General features: G+C 38.1%; 1 long non-coding RNA gene across 1 annotated transcript; it reads right to left on the bottom strand.

Moving 5' to 3' along the window:
* Positions 1 to 4,718: 4,718 nt before the first annotated feature.
* Positions 4,719 to 9,357, bottom strand: LOC311296065. The gene is made up of 4 exons (XR_014628476.1): positions 9,118 to 9,357; positions 7,888 to 8,061; positions 7,212 to 7,306; positions 4,719 to 4,825 (listed from the first exon to the last, which is right to left on the bottom strand). It is a non-coding gene; the product is annotated as an uncharacterized lncRNA (long non-coding RNA).
* Positions 9,358 to 16,036: the final 6,679 nt, after the last annotated feature.

The raw sequence follows: 16,036 nt of genomic DNA, 5'->3' as shown, positions 1-16,036 counted from the left end.
ATCCATTGCGGACATTTTTTTTATTAGTATATATATCATTATATATAGCATAAAATCATTGTTGAGCCACAACATTGTCAACATACCATAGTTTGACTTGCAAACAACGCTAAGAGAGAGCTTACGAATGGTCTGGACCAACCTTACGAAAGTGTGACTTACAGAAGATATACTTAGCGTACGAACATGTCGGGAACCGTGCATTAAGGTTAAGAAAGAACTTAAGTACTAGGTTAAGAACTACTTAGAGATAAGAACGCTTTGGGAAACCGGGCCCTGTCCCCTTAAATAGGCCTTTAAAGATTCCCACAGGAGCGTATTAGAAATGGGTTCTGATTCAGATTGGTTGAGAGAGATAAAATCCTCAATTGTACTTATGATAAATTTATGAAATTTATCATCAGACAAAAGAGATATGCTAAATCTCCAGTGGGTGGAGTAACGAGATTCAGAGGAGAACTGAATTTCCAAGGTTAAAGGCGAGTGATCTGAAATAATAATCGGATGGTAAGAAGTATCTGTCACCTTGGGCCAGAATGTTGTATTCTAATAGTGTATCCATTAGCGATAATATTATTTTCAGGAGCTCAATAATAATCATTAAAAAATGTCCTGTCTATAATAACCGCGCAACTGCATTATGCACATGATGATCCAGTCTCTGATAGCCTATACTGAAAGATTCTCCAGTCATACAAAAAGACATTCTCCATGGAAAATAAATATTCATGATAGACTACAACCAAATCGCAGCATACCTTCAAAATCTTCTACTGCATTGACCCTGAATGCTTTATAATTTGTATAAAATCGTCTATCAGGTGCATAAATATATGCCTACTAAACTGATGATGGTGGCATCATGTGAAAAACGAGGGCGGCAATGTAATATATCAATATAACGAAACTCTAATAAATCTAAATAGGCCTGGCTATCGTTACTAGCCTACTGCAGCATATCTTTAAGATGAAACCGTAAAAAGGAAAAAAAGATATTTGTTGGCTATATGAAAATAAACACCAGAAAATATTAACAAATGCAAAACCTGCTTTACTAAAACACAAAATGAAAACTGTCCGAAATATAAAAAAATAAACTACTTACCATTTGTTACAAGTAGTAAACACAAAATGAATGAAAAAGAGTTGTGACCCTTTAAGATTCGTTGTGCTCGGAAAAGGTGCATTTCTTGTAAAGGCTGTTTGGTGGAATGAGTAAAATGTAAAAGCTTTAACACATACGGTATTTCACATACACATACCTATGTGTGATGTGAGGTGTGACAGCTGTTTGTTTCATTATAACACACGAGCAAGTGACTCATGGGCGTCAGAAGAAATATGATATAGGCTACTACATTATATACATGTTCTACGATATGATATCGTATTGTGATTGTAGGCCTATCGTATATTAAACAATATGATACTCGAATGAATGGAATAAGCACAGCACGATCACAGATCAAACAGCGCGTATTGCCGTCTCTGCGCGTCTCCGTCTCTCAGCAACCAAACCAGCTCTAAATGATGTTTTATAAACAAAGTTCGGGAGGAGCACGTTCAAATAATCAATCAATCAACCAATCTATCAATCATCTCATCAAACAATTACCATGTCTACCCTATCAGCATGAGAGGAAGCATATATATATATATATTCACTCTGTCAACTCACCTAACTTCCTTGACAGTTTCAGCATCCCTCCACCACCCCGACTCCTCACCCTTGGCTTGTTCTTTCACAGCCAGGAATACGGGGGGAGTACTCTGGGTTCGGGCCGAATACCGAGCCCGGAGCCCTCTCCTCGGACAGCACGCCAAATACGCATTTATTCTATCTGACTTATTTGTAAGTGTGAACTAGTGAATAGCCTATAATAATCAACTAAGATTCACATACATTCATTACTACTTATGTTTATTTAAATGTTTTAAACTCGTATGTGATAAGCTACATAATAGATGTCTTTGTCTCTCTCTTGAAGCTGACCCTTGCTGTTTTTTCCATCAAAAGTTGGCAGCTATGATGATGATGAAGGACATTCAGAAGAATCACTATTGATGTCTTAGTTGATGTGCCCTTTATCCCCTGCTCTGCCTCGGCTCCTTTTTCGCTGACTTCTCAGGTCGCTGTGTGTGTGTGTCTTGTTGAATAGTGATATTGTGGTGTCTATTAATTGTGTTTTTTTTATATAAAGTATTTATCTTTAATAAAATGTATATATTTTTGGATCCACGTCTCCTGCCACTTTGCTGTGAACGAACCTGTGTTGCCTTTAAAGGGATAGTTCAGCCAAAATTCTGTCATCATTTACTCACCCTCAAGTTGTTCCAAACCTGTATGAGTTTCTTTGTTCTGCTGAACACAAAGGAAGATATTTGGAAGAATGTTTGTAACCAAATAGATCTCGGTCCCCATTGACTACCATAGTATATTTTTTTTCCTACTATGGAAGTCAATGGGGACCGAGATCTGTTGATTACAAACGTTCTTCCAAATATCTTCCTTTGTGTTCAGCAGAACAAAGAAACTCATACAGGTTTGGAACAACTTGAGGGTGAGTAAATGATGACAGAATTTTCATTTTTGGGTGAACTATCCCTTTAATCAGAAATTCCATTGTATTGTCCCTGGCAAATTTCCAGGGCTGCGTTCTCCGATAACGTTGTCTCTTAGCGCGCTACGAAGACTCAAAAGGTACACCTTAACTACAGGTATACATTTCCTACGTGTGTTCTCCGAACTATACCTTAGGATGTTGCTTAAGGTAAACCTTCTTAAGTTCGACCTTAGCAGGTGCTGTCCATGGTGGAGGTGCTGAATAGGTTGATATCGATGCCTCGATGATCGATTGTGCGCTCTTTCCTTCACAGCGGTATAGGTAAAGTATTGAGAAAACAATGTTCTTTAACTGCTACTGGGGGGCTCATTGAAATATGTACATGCAGAAATAAATATGAGTATGTTTTTATAATTTAGCAAGTGTGCAATCCCAAACCCTCACGGCCATAAGTGTGTTAATGTTCTCCACAACGTATGCTGAGTAATTTTTTTTACAATGGTCTCTTCTGACATGGTAGTCAGTGGACTAAAGTGTTCTCTTATAAAGTAGTTGACATACACTAACTGGCTCCGCGGACGGCGCCGTCTTTGATTTAAAACAAGTAGCCTAGGCCTACTCCCCAGCTGGCACCGGACGTCAGTTCAACATCATTTTGACGTTGGACTCCAACGTTGGACAGACGTTTGATTTTAGTTGGATATGAAAATCGGGTTGACGTCAAAACCCAACGTCAGTCTAAAGTCAATATCCAACATCTGTCCAACGTTGGAAGTTGACGTCATTCTGACGTTTGGTTACGACGTCAACCCGATTTTCATATCCAACTAAAATGCAACGTCTTTCCTACGTTGGATATTGACGTCATTCTGACGTTTGGTTATGACGTCAACCCGATTTTCATATCCAACTAAAATGCAACGTCTTTCCTACGTTGGATATTGACGTCATTCTGACGTTTGGTTATGACGTCAACCCGATTTTCATATCCAACTAAAATGCAACGTCTTTCCTACGTTGGATATTGACGTCATTCTGACGTTTGGTTACGACGTCAACCCGATTTTCATATCCAACTAAAATGCAACGTCTATCCTATATTGGATATTGACGTCATTCTGACGTTTGGTTATGACGTCAACCCGATTTTCATATCCAACTAAAATGCAACGTCTTTCCTACGTTGGATATTGACGTCATTCTGACGTTTGGTTATGACGTCAACCCGATTTTCATATCCAACTAAAATGCAACGTCTTTCCTACGTTGGATATTGACGTCATTCTGACGTTTGGTTACGACGTCAACCCGATTTTCATATCCAACTAAAATGCAACGTCTATCCTATATTGGATATTGACGTCATTCTGACGTTTGGTTATGACGTCAACCCGATTTTCATTTTCAACCAAAATGCAACGTCTGTCCAACGTTTGATTTAGACGTCAATCTAACGTTGGGTTATGATGTCAAGCCGATTATCATTTTCAACCAAAATGCAACGTCTATCCAACGTTTGATGTAGACGTCAATCTAACGTTGGGTTATGATGTCAAGCCGATTATCATTTTCAACCAAAATGCAATGTCTGTCCAACATTGAAAGTAAACGTCAGTCTGACGTTGGATTATAACGTCAACTCAATGTTGGGTAAACCTCCCATGTTGGATGTTGCATTTTGGTTGAAAATGGAAATCAGTTTGACGTCAGAACCCAATGTTAAGCTAGACATCCAAACTCACATGTTGGGCCAGATATCATTCAAAACACAACATCAGCTGTCAAATTCCAACTTAAAGAAATATATGGTTATTTTGTTGGCATGACATCGAACTTTTAGCAAAGCCAGGTTTTCGTTGTAAAATAAAAATCAACATACAAAGAAACTTCGATGTAACAACAAGATCGAACAGAGGTCAAGATTTTTAAGGTCAAGACAACCCAAAAGTATTTATCTTAAGACAAGAGCAAACAGAAAAGTAACTTAAAAATCGTAGTGAAACTGGAATCCACAAATGTTGTTTATTAGATAAATGACAAAGAAATTAAATGGATTATAAAATAACCTTTTATTTTATTTTATTTACATTATTTTAACAGGATTTCAACAATAACCATTTATATTTAACATTATCCTTCTAAAATCGTCCAATTATTTTTCCTGCCTCCTCCGCCCACCCTGTCTGGGGCATATTTTAAACATAAGGCGACAACCGCTCCAATGTTTGCCTCCATCTCCTTTGAAGTCCTCTGGACACTCTCTGTAAGAAATATTAGAAAAATAAAATGTATGGGGAATATAGGATATGATGCACTACAGTAAGCATTAAAACAATAAATATTGCAAACAGTCTTAAAGCTAGGGTGGGAAATTTCACAGAGGCTAGCAATAGCAAGCTAGCTTTGAAAGCATACGATCCCACCCTCCCTTCAGAGTGTCTCCAAAGCCATGCCTCCTCTGCAAAGAGCCAGGAGGAGAGACAGAGTTGGTGGAGGAATAAACGCTTTTAGATTACCTCATGTCTTATTCACTGGTGAGACATAACAATAATAATGAATGTGAATAATGAAAATGAATTTGGCATCTATTCTCACTTTCTCTGCACAATGAACACGCTGATGACATGTTTGTTTTTGCAAACAAGTTGCGTAGAGGTATGCAAATGTATATATTGACAAACGGTAGGACATCCTATATATATATACCCTAGCTTTAAGGGCCATACACATGTAACATTCTTGCATTCATGCTGTAACTCATCAAAAGAGAGAAATTTTAACTTTTGATGCTGTTCACAGAAAGATGTGAATGCACAGGTGCAAAGCCTAAGTGTTTTTGCAGAGTGTCTTAAGCTGAATGAACATCAGAAGGAAAGTAAAAACAGCAGTTAGAGTAGGGGTGGGGGATCTTACAAAAATTTCATATCACGATCTTATAAGAAACAATCACGATCCATGATCATAATCAATGATCATAATTCTTGATTCTGTAATTATAGGCTATTACCGAATTTTTCACATATAAAAGAAATTGCTTTAAAAAAATGTGAATAAAGAGTGTAATTAAAGGACAAGTTCTGTTTTCAGATCGTTTCTGATGAAATAGAACGACTAAGATTGAAATTTGGACACATGCTGCTGGCCCAAGAATTTTCGGTTTCTGTGGTAGCCCCCCCCCCCACCCCACACACACACAATGGCTGCATAGGTGCACAGAACAATCCTTCCTAAAACGCATTAAACTTTAATTTACAAAGACGTGAAACTCACCGAGTGGTCAGGGGTGTTCACTGATATGCTCACACAAAAATCGCTACAAAAGATGCTTTCCAACAGGTGTTTTACCATTCGTTGTAAAGCTGTGGACCTATTTTTCCAAACGCCTCATACCCGTACATTCTTCCGTTGAGAGCTTGACTAATAGACACTCCAGCCCAGTGGAGTAATACCGTACCTCACAGCACATCCAAAACAAGTCAATGGAGTTGGACAAAAACTACTATAAAACCTGTTGGAAAGCATCTTTTGCAGCGATTTTTGTGTGAGCATATCAGTGAACACCCCTGACCACTCGGTGAGTTTCACATCTTTGTAAACGAAGGTTTAATGCATTTTAGGAAGGATTGTTCCAGTGCACCTATGCAGCCATTGTGGAGGTGGGGGTGTGCTACCACAGACACCGAAAATTCTCGGGCCAGCAGTATGTGTCCAAATTTCAATCCTAACCGTTCTATTTCATCAGAAACGATCTGAAAACAGGGCTTTAAGTGTAAAATACCGAACTTGTCCTTTAACTGGGCACTCAAGTAAGTTTGTGCGCACTAGGAATCATATTTTTTCAAATAAAGACATGGTGACACTCATTTTATATTTAGCACACAGTGTAAATGACATGAATATGACAGAGGGAAACTGAATATAGCCCCAGCATAGTTTGAAATCAAGGGTTTAAAGTTTGTCGATCATGAGTCCCCAGTGAAGCTGAACTAATTCACACGGACTGACCGTCTATGCACACTTCAGAATATTTGACAGCTGGATTCGACTAAGTCTGCAAGGATTGTGAAATTAAATGTTTTTTAAATATTCAAAGATTTGTTTAAATGATATAAATGCGTATATTTGCTGAATGCTCATGGTAAATGAGAAAGTATTAATAGTGTTTGCATTTCTGTTACAAATAATATAAAAGCATACACTATAATACTTTTTCGTATACAGTTTACTTTTTGTTCTATCCAACAACAGGTTCTATCCAGTAACGCTTATTTGTTTATTTAAAAGGATCCCCATTAGCTGACGCCGAGACGACAGCTAGTCTTCCTGGGGTCCAAGTATTAGACAAAACTGTTAAACAGAGACCATAAACTAATGAAGACGAAGAATAGGAGCGCTGTGTGCTCAGGGTTGCCCGTAAAAATAAATGTCAGCTTCACTGGGGACACATTATCGTCAAAATAAAAGTCCTGCTGTTATGAGGACAAGTTTGCGATCTCTAAGACTCGCTTGAAAAGTAGAACGTGGACGACTTCAAGATCGATCACGATATAAAATTGTCAGATTGCCCACCCCTACATTAGAGTTCTGAAAAATTAAACATATCAAACATAAAGGTACTATGAGGTTACTGTTTTTGTTTTTTTTTACCTGTGATAACATTGTAAAGATGGAGCTTGGTGAAGGCAAGCTTCCCCTTCCCACACTTCATATTGAAACTGGCCATTACCTCATTTGTCATCATCCTGTGGATACAAAAGAAAGAGGATTTAAATGTCCAAATAATTAATTATATACAACACATTATGAAGCGGTTGTTATAGTTTAGTAGGTTTGTCATATCTTGATGTCACACTGGTTTTATAACATGTTAAAATTGACACTTTCGGGGGTGAGCAAAAACACAACGTTTTAGAGTGGGTCCTAAAAGGTTGAAAAAGTTAGAGAACAGACGCTACACTTAAAACCTGAAATTGTCTGCTCAATGCAGCGTTAGTGAGGAGCTGACTGACGAGATGATGGCGGAAGATCTAGGTTTGAAAACGAAATGTAAAAGTGCCTATTTAAGCAAGTTTTTCATTGTACTGTATTGTTTTGTTTTACATTAAGATCAATAATGAACCCACCATTCAAGCAATTGCTGCCAATTTGAAAGCAAAAGTAAAATGCACAAATCATATTTTTCCCTTATTTTATAACTGAGGATGACATGGGCCCTTAAGTGGGTCTAAGTTTTTAACACTAACCCATTCAAATGATTTGACATTTCTACACACACACACACACACACACACACACACACACACAACTACTACTATATACTTACTTGCTTCTGGGATTGGGTACGGGGAATGTTTCCCATGTGTTGGTTGACTTTGCGTAGATTGCTGATCAACAGGTGAACCTGATCTTCGACTTTGTTTTGTTTGGAGAGATGGTCCTCCCTGAGAAGGTGGTCTGGTCTGCTTTTCTGAGATGAGCTCCTGAATTTGCCGGGGGGCTACAAGAATCAGAGAGTAAATTTACAGCTTAAGACAAATGATTAACTAATTGTAATATGTCATTTTGGTTTTGACATCCACACTATGGATTTTACTATGCCATATTGCTTAACAATTAGTTAATGGACACATAATGATATCTTTGCAAATCATTAGCTTTGACCTGTGGTAATGAACACATTAATTGACACTATTAGTTAATCAAATATATTATTATGGAATGAATACATTATGCCAGTTTTAATTAATTACTATTATATTAATTCATCTATTAATTATTTAGACTATTAGTTGCTGATGCACTAATAATTGTGTCATACATTAACTCATGATTATCTGTGCATTAGTTAAGAATGAATTAATGCCTCTTAGTGCACCCGTATTGTAAAGTGTTACCAGAACTTGTAAAAAAATAAATTATTAAACATGTTAAGGAAATAAAATAAGATTATCACGTTCGCACCACATGACATTTTTAAGGACCAATTCATCTATATGAATAAACACTCAGTATTTATATGTACACAACAGTCTTAATGTTAGAACAATTGTAATAGATATTATTATTTTTTGTATTTTAAAATTGGCATGTCGAAAATCTTTTGACCCTTTAAATTGACCCACTAGTGACTAGCACATTTTACACAATAAAGTGATCTAGAATCCACGGCAAAGGACACGTATGGCCACTATTATGCGTGTCATGTGGAGGGCTCCGTAAAATTGATATAAATGAATGCATTTATTTCACGTGCTAGTCACGTTTCCCCGACTCCCCCAACAACAGCGGCCTAACCGGACAGCCGGCACACGTGCAGTTCAGTCAGAAAAAATGTGCGCTGAGGCGACATTCCTCACTACTTGTACTATATAGTTATTATATTTAAGTCACTTTTAACTACATTATTAAAGGTACTCTGGTAGTTAAATAGTAGGCTAGGTGGAAAATCGTGCCAGTTCACAAAAATCCATTGCTGCCCAACAGAAAGAAAAAAAAAACGAGAAAAAAATCAACAAAAAACTAATAAACACCAATCTATTTATATTTTCCTTACCTGTGTTCACTCATCGTCCACAGAAGGTGTGTCAGGATGTTGAAATGTGTGCACTATGCAGTGCCCACTGCCCAGCCCGCGCAGTACAACAGCTGGAGAGGAAACGTGAGGTTTGATGCCTAACTGTGATTGGTTAGGAATTAATTTCAAATTGATGCCTATAACTGTGATTGGTTAGGAATTAATTTCAAATTGATGCCTAACTGTGATTGGTTAGGAATTCATTTCAAATTTCTTGGGTTGCCTGCAATTTTTTTTTACACAGGTCACTAGGCTAAATTGATTTTATTATTATTGTTGTTCATATTATCATCATTATTGTATACTAATAATAATTACTGCGTTTGTCTGACAGCTGCACTGTTATGAAGCATATACAATTCTAACATCAATGTGCTGATGTTGATTACTGTTATGCTGTCACTATTCATTAGTCGCTGACAAACTGCTGTATTGTGACTTAGGAGATTTTGATCATTACCCAAAGGCACAAGAGGTAGTTCACATTTCACCCACACAATGTTTTTGCTGTTCCATAATGTAGATCATCCCAATTTGAACCATAAAGTATTTTCTCTTGTGAGAACACCTTACTGGGAATGTGCTGCTCCAAAATGAATATACACCTGGAAACAACATAATTTTGAGCAGCAACCCAGCTGATATATTTATATTAAAAAAATGCAAAACAACCAAGGTGGTTTAGGATTCATTAAATAATTGTAGAAATAAGTATAAACCATTAATAAAACCCAAATGTGTGTTGTTGTGCGCACAACAGTCTTTTAGTTGCTTGCTTGCAGATAGTTGATTCGTTTTAGATCAGCACACTCCTGGTGAAGTCGAGCTTGTTCTTCTGACAGGGAACACACTGGGTCAACTTGATCTATTACACTTGCATGGACCAGAAAATCTATGGATAATCTGAACTATCACCTTAAATAAAATAAAGAGCCATGCTTACAGGAAGTTTGACGTTTACTAGGTCACAAAGACTTCAGTCTGTATTATACATAAGTATGAGATTTATCTTACCCAACACCACAACTGAAATCATATCAAATATGTCTAATGTTGCCTGTATCCTATTTTAGATGTATATACATTAGCATGCTGACGTTTTTGTTTTGGTTAGTAACCATGATGTGCAGTCAACAAAACAACAACATATAATAATGGAATGTTGTTTGTCTAGATGTTAACATTGTGACATAGCTGGGTTTAGACCACCACACCTCACAACAATTTAGAAGTGAGATTGTGACCCAACAACACATTCATTCACATTTAGTGTTTGACATAAATATGACGTTAGCTTGAGACGTTGGCACTGTGTTGTATTTTACAACACAACTTAAAACCAAGAAAATATCTAGGTGTATGTAGCAGATGTTGATGTTGGAAAGATGTTGAATATATGTTACTTTACAACACAACTTAAAAACCCCAAAAATATCAGTGTCTAATGATGTCAGAATTTCATGTTGTGTGGATGTTAACATTGTTGTTTAGGTGACGTTGGGTTTTGGTCACCATACCTCATGACGAAATTTCAGTGTTTGATGTGAATATGACGTTGGCTTGACGTTTGATTTTGGTAAGTTAATGTCACAAGTAAATTGTAAAATGTCACATCTAATAATGTTAGAATTTGATGCTGTGTGGATGTTACCATAATGACATCAAGAAGGCGTCGCGGTTTGGTCAACATACCTTACGACTACATGTCAGTATTTGATGTCAATATGATGTTAAGGAGACCTTGGGTTTTGGTCATCATATACCTCATGACTAACTGTCAGTTTTTGACGTCAGTAGGACGTTATCTTGAGGATTTTGGATATCTGTTGGATTTTGATTAGTTAATATCACAACCTAAAACCAACAAAACTTCAACGTCTAATGATGTTCGAATTTGACCTTGTGTGGACATTACCATTACAACGTTAAGGAGACGTTGGGTTTTGGTTACCATGCTAGAGGTCTTCACGGGTGCACTTTGATTCGAAAACTCGAGTTTGGGTCTAAAACTTAAACGAGTGCCTTGGACACAGGTCGGGTTCGGTATTAGTGGCCTCGGGTCTCTGGCATCTAAATGTGCTTTTTCAATATGGACCTGAGAAGACCCGAATCCTTTTAAACTGTCAGGCATTTAACAAAACTTTATTAGCTATTTAAAACAATTCTATTACAGCGTTATTAAGTTCTGAATCCGCACTTCTACATGCAATGGACTCTACGTAAGGTTGCTTGCGCATTTAGACGTTGCTCCACTTTTTTGCCTACCGTTCCAACGATCATCATAAGGTCAGGTATAAGATACAATTAAGTTATAGGATGTACTGAAGTTACAGTGATGAATAATTGACATTTCAGCACTTTGCACGTACTTGTGCGTTCATGTCAAGTGCAATTTTGAGAAATGTGTATAGAAAAGGAACAAATGTTTGTAACCTTGAACACAGAAATCCATTGTAACTATGAGATCCATCAGGCAAAGGCACTCGCTTCATTACACTGCGTGTTCATGTAGGGATTCAAATAAATATATGAATAATGGAGCAGCGGCCAAATAAGTCAGCAAGACACTGGGATTCTTCTTGACAGACTTTGCTGTGTACACGTCAGTGCCATTTATGTTTGGGTCCAGTCAGGTTAGGAAAGAAATGCTGTCGGGTTGGGTCGGACTCGGATCTGACTCAGGTTGTGTTTTTCTTTAAATAATAATAATAATAATAATAATAATTCGTTACATTTTTATAGTGCTTTTTCTGAGACCTCAAAGCGCTTTACATAGAAGGGGGGAATCTCCTCAACCACCACCAATGTGCAGCATCCACTTGGATGATGCGACGGCAGCCATATTGCGCCAGAACGCCCACCACACACCAGCTTACTGGTGGAGAGGAGACAGTGATGAAGCCAATCAGTATATGGGGATGATTAGGAGGCCATGATGGACAGGGGCCAAGGGGCAAATTTGGCCAGGATGCTGGCCAAATAATAAATAAAATTATTTATGCACGTCAGGTTCGGGTAAGAAGTGATTTGGGTCGGGTACAGATTTTAGGATCCAAGAAGACCTCTACACCAAACCTCACAACTAAATTCCAGTGTTTTTTACGTCAATCTGACGTTGTCTTGGAACAATTGGCTTGACGTTGAATTTTGGTTAGAAAATCCCCCAACCTAAAATCAACAAAATATCAACGTCTATTGATGTTAGAATTTGACGTTGTGCGGACGTCAACATTATGACGTCAATGTGACGTTGGGGTTTGGTCACCATACCTCATGACTGAATGTCAGTGTTTGACGGAAATATGACGTTGTCAGGAGACGTTGGCTTGACGTTGTATTTTGGTTAGTTCATACCACAAACTAAAACCAACAAAATATCAACGTCTAATGATGTTAAAATTTGATGTTGTGTGGACGTTGCCATTACGACATTAAGATGACGTTGGGGTTTGGTCACCATACCTCACGACTCAATGTCAGTGTTTGATGGAAATATGACGTTGTCAGGAGACGTTGGCTTGACGTTGTATTTTGGTTAGTTCATACCACAAACTAAAACCAACAAAATATCAACGTCTAATGATGTTAGAATTTAATGTTGTGTGGACGTTGCCATTACGACGTTAAGATGACGTTGGGGTTTGGTCACCATACCTCACGACTAAATGTCAGTGTTTGACGGAAATATGACGTTGTCAGGAGACGTTGGCTTGACGTTGAATTTTGGTTAGTTAATACCACAACCTAAAACCAACAAAATATCAACGTCTAATGATGTTAGAATGTGATGTTGTCTGGACGTTGCCATTACGACGTTAAGATGACGTTGGGGTTTGGTCACCATACCTCATGACTGAATGTCAGTGTTTGACGGAAATATGACATTGTCAGGAGACGTTGGCTTGACGTTGTATTTTGGTTAGTTAATACCACAACCTAAAACCAACAAAATATCAACGTCTAATGATGTTAGAATGTGATGTTGTCTGGACGTTGCCATTACGACGTTAAGATGACGTTGGGGTTTGGTCACCATACCTCATGACTGAATGTCAGTGTTTGACGGAAATATGACATTGTCAGGAGACGTTGGCTTGACGTTGTATTTTGGTTAGTTAATACCACAACCTAAAACCAACAAAATATCAATGTCTAATGATGTTAGAATGTGATGTTGTCTGGACGTTGCCATTACGACGTTAAGATGACGTTGGGGTTTGGTCACCATACCTCACGACTCAATGTCAGTGTTTGACGGAAATATGACGTTGTCAGGAGACGTTGGCTTGACGTTGTATTTTGGTTAGTTAATACCACAACCTAAAACCAACAAAATATCAACGTCTAATGATGTTAGAATGTGATGTTGTCTGGACGTTGCCATTACGACGTTAAGATGACGTTGGGGTTTGGTCACCATACCTCACGACTCAATGTCAGTGTTTGACGGAAATATGACGTTGTCAGGAGATGTTGGCTTGACGTAGTATTTTGGTTAGTTAATACCACAACCTAAAACCAACAAAATATCAACGTCTAATGATGTTAGAATGTGATGTTGTCTGGACGTTGCCATTACGACGTTAAGATGACGTTGGGGTTTGGTCACCATACCTCATGACTGAATGTCAGTGTTTGACGGAAATCTGACGTTGTCAGGAGACGTTGGCTTGACGTAGTATTTTGGTAAGTTAATACCACAACTTAAAACCAACAAAATATCAACGTCTAATGATGTTAGAATGTGATGTTGTCTGGACGTTGCCATTACGACGTTAAGATGGCGTTGGGGTTTGGTCACCATACCTCACGACTCAATGTCAGTGTTTGACGGAAATATGACGTTGTCAGGAGATGTTGGCTTGACGTAGTATTTTGGTTAGTTAATACCACAACCTAAAACCAACAAAATATCAACGTCTAATGATGTTAGAATTTGATGTTGTCTGGACGTTGCCATTACGACGTTAAGATGACGTTGGGGTTTGGTCACCATACCTCAGACTCAATGTCAGTGTTTGACGGAAATATGACGTTGTCAGGAGACGTTGGCTTGACGTAGTATTTTGGTTAGTTAATACCACAACCTAAAACCAACAAAATATCAACGTCTAATGATGTTAGAATTTGATGTTGTCTGGACGTTGCCATTACGACGTTAAGATGACGTTGGGGTTTGGTCACCATACCTCACGACTCAATGTCAGTGTTTGACGGAAATATGACGTTGTCAGGAGACGTTGGCTTGACGTAGTATTTTGGTTAGTTAATACCACAACCTAAAACCAACAAAATATCAACGTCTAATGATGTTAGAATGTGATGTTGTGTGGACGTTGCCATTATGACGTTAAGATGACGTTGGGGTTTGGTCACCATACCTCAGACTGAATGTCAGTGTTTGACGCAAATCTGACGTTGTCAGGAGACGTTGGCTTGACGTAGTATTTTGGTTAGTTAATACCACAACCTAAAACCAACAAAATATCAACGTCTAATGATGTTAGAATTTGATGTTGTCTGGACGTTGCCATTACGACGTTAAGATGACGTTGGGGTTTGGTCACCATACCTCAGACTGAATGTCAGTGTTTGACGGAAATATGACGTTGTCAGGAGACGTTGGCTTGACGTTGTATTTTGGTTAGTTAATACCACAACCTAAAACCAACAAAATATCAACGTCTAATGGTGTTAGAATGTGATGTTGTGTGGACGTTGCCATTACGACGTTAAGATGACGTTGGGGTTTGGTCACCATACCTCAGACTAAATGTCAGTGTTTGACGGAAATATGACGTTGTCAGGAGACGTTGGCTAACGTAGTATTTTGGTTAGTAAATACCACAACCTAAAACCAACACAACTTCTACGTCTAATGATGTTAGACTTTGACGTTGTGTGGACGTTACCATTGTGACGTCATAGAGACGTTGGATTTTGGTAACTTTACAACACAACCTAAAAACAACAAAATATCAACTTCAGCTGACGTCGGTATTGGACGTCAGCTTAACGTTGACATTAGACGTTGAGGTGATGTTGGATTCTATTCATCCGACGTCGCAACCAAAATTCAACCGAATATCAACGTCATATGATGTTGTGTGCCAGCTGGGTCGCTGTCTCGCTGCCATATAGCTATAAATTTGTGTAAACTCATCTTTCTTTATATAGACTCCAAAGCCTTTTCTGTCAAATGGTTCGCCAGCTGATGTGCCTTAGGATAGTAATTAAAAAAGCTAACAACCATTAGTGTATGGAAACTTTATTAATGAAAACACTTCCATACACTGGGTGTGCTATAACAACTTAAGTATTTTATGTGTAAAATTTTAAAGTAAAGTAAAAATGTAATTTTAATACTAAATCAGATTTTATATTAAATGTTCATATAAAATTTTCTATGTGTAATTAAACTGCGATGTAAAAAAGCTTTTTGCGTAGTGGTGGCCACTAGCGGTATGAACCGTCAGCAGCGATAAGGTATAGCTAAGAGCGCTCCAGACCAACCTTACGAACGTATGACTTACAGAAGGTACACTGAATCCCAATTCTCTGTCTTACCCCTTCCCCTACCCCTACCCCTTCGTCTTACCCCTAGCCCTTGTCCCTCGAAACCGAGTGGTAAGCGCTAGGGGTGAAAACATACCCCTATGAAATGAGACGCCACTTGGTTACGTATATTTCCCTTGTCCTATTGTTTTGACTGGAAAGCTGATCTAACCACTGACTGATACAGCAGCAGTACTGATCACGAAACGTGAGAATGATCATGACACCTGTTATCATCCTATCAATAATATTAAGGACAAATCATTGTTTGATTTACCGCTCCGAGCGGGACTTTCAATGTCAATGTCAGCATTTTGATTTCGGCAAATCAGTTTCTGGTGAA

The sequence above is a fragment of the Rutilus rutilus genome, assembly GCF_951802725.1.
Source record: "Rutilus rutilus genome assembly, chromosome: 8".
NCBI lineage: Eukaryota > Metazoa > Chordata > Actinopteri > Cypriniformes > Leuciscidae > Rutilus > Rutilus rutilus.
Note: the sequence above shows the minus strand (reverse complement) of the source record. Positions and strands in the feature narration are given on the sequence as shown.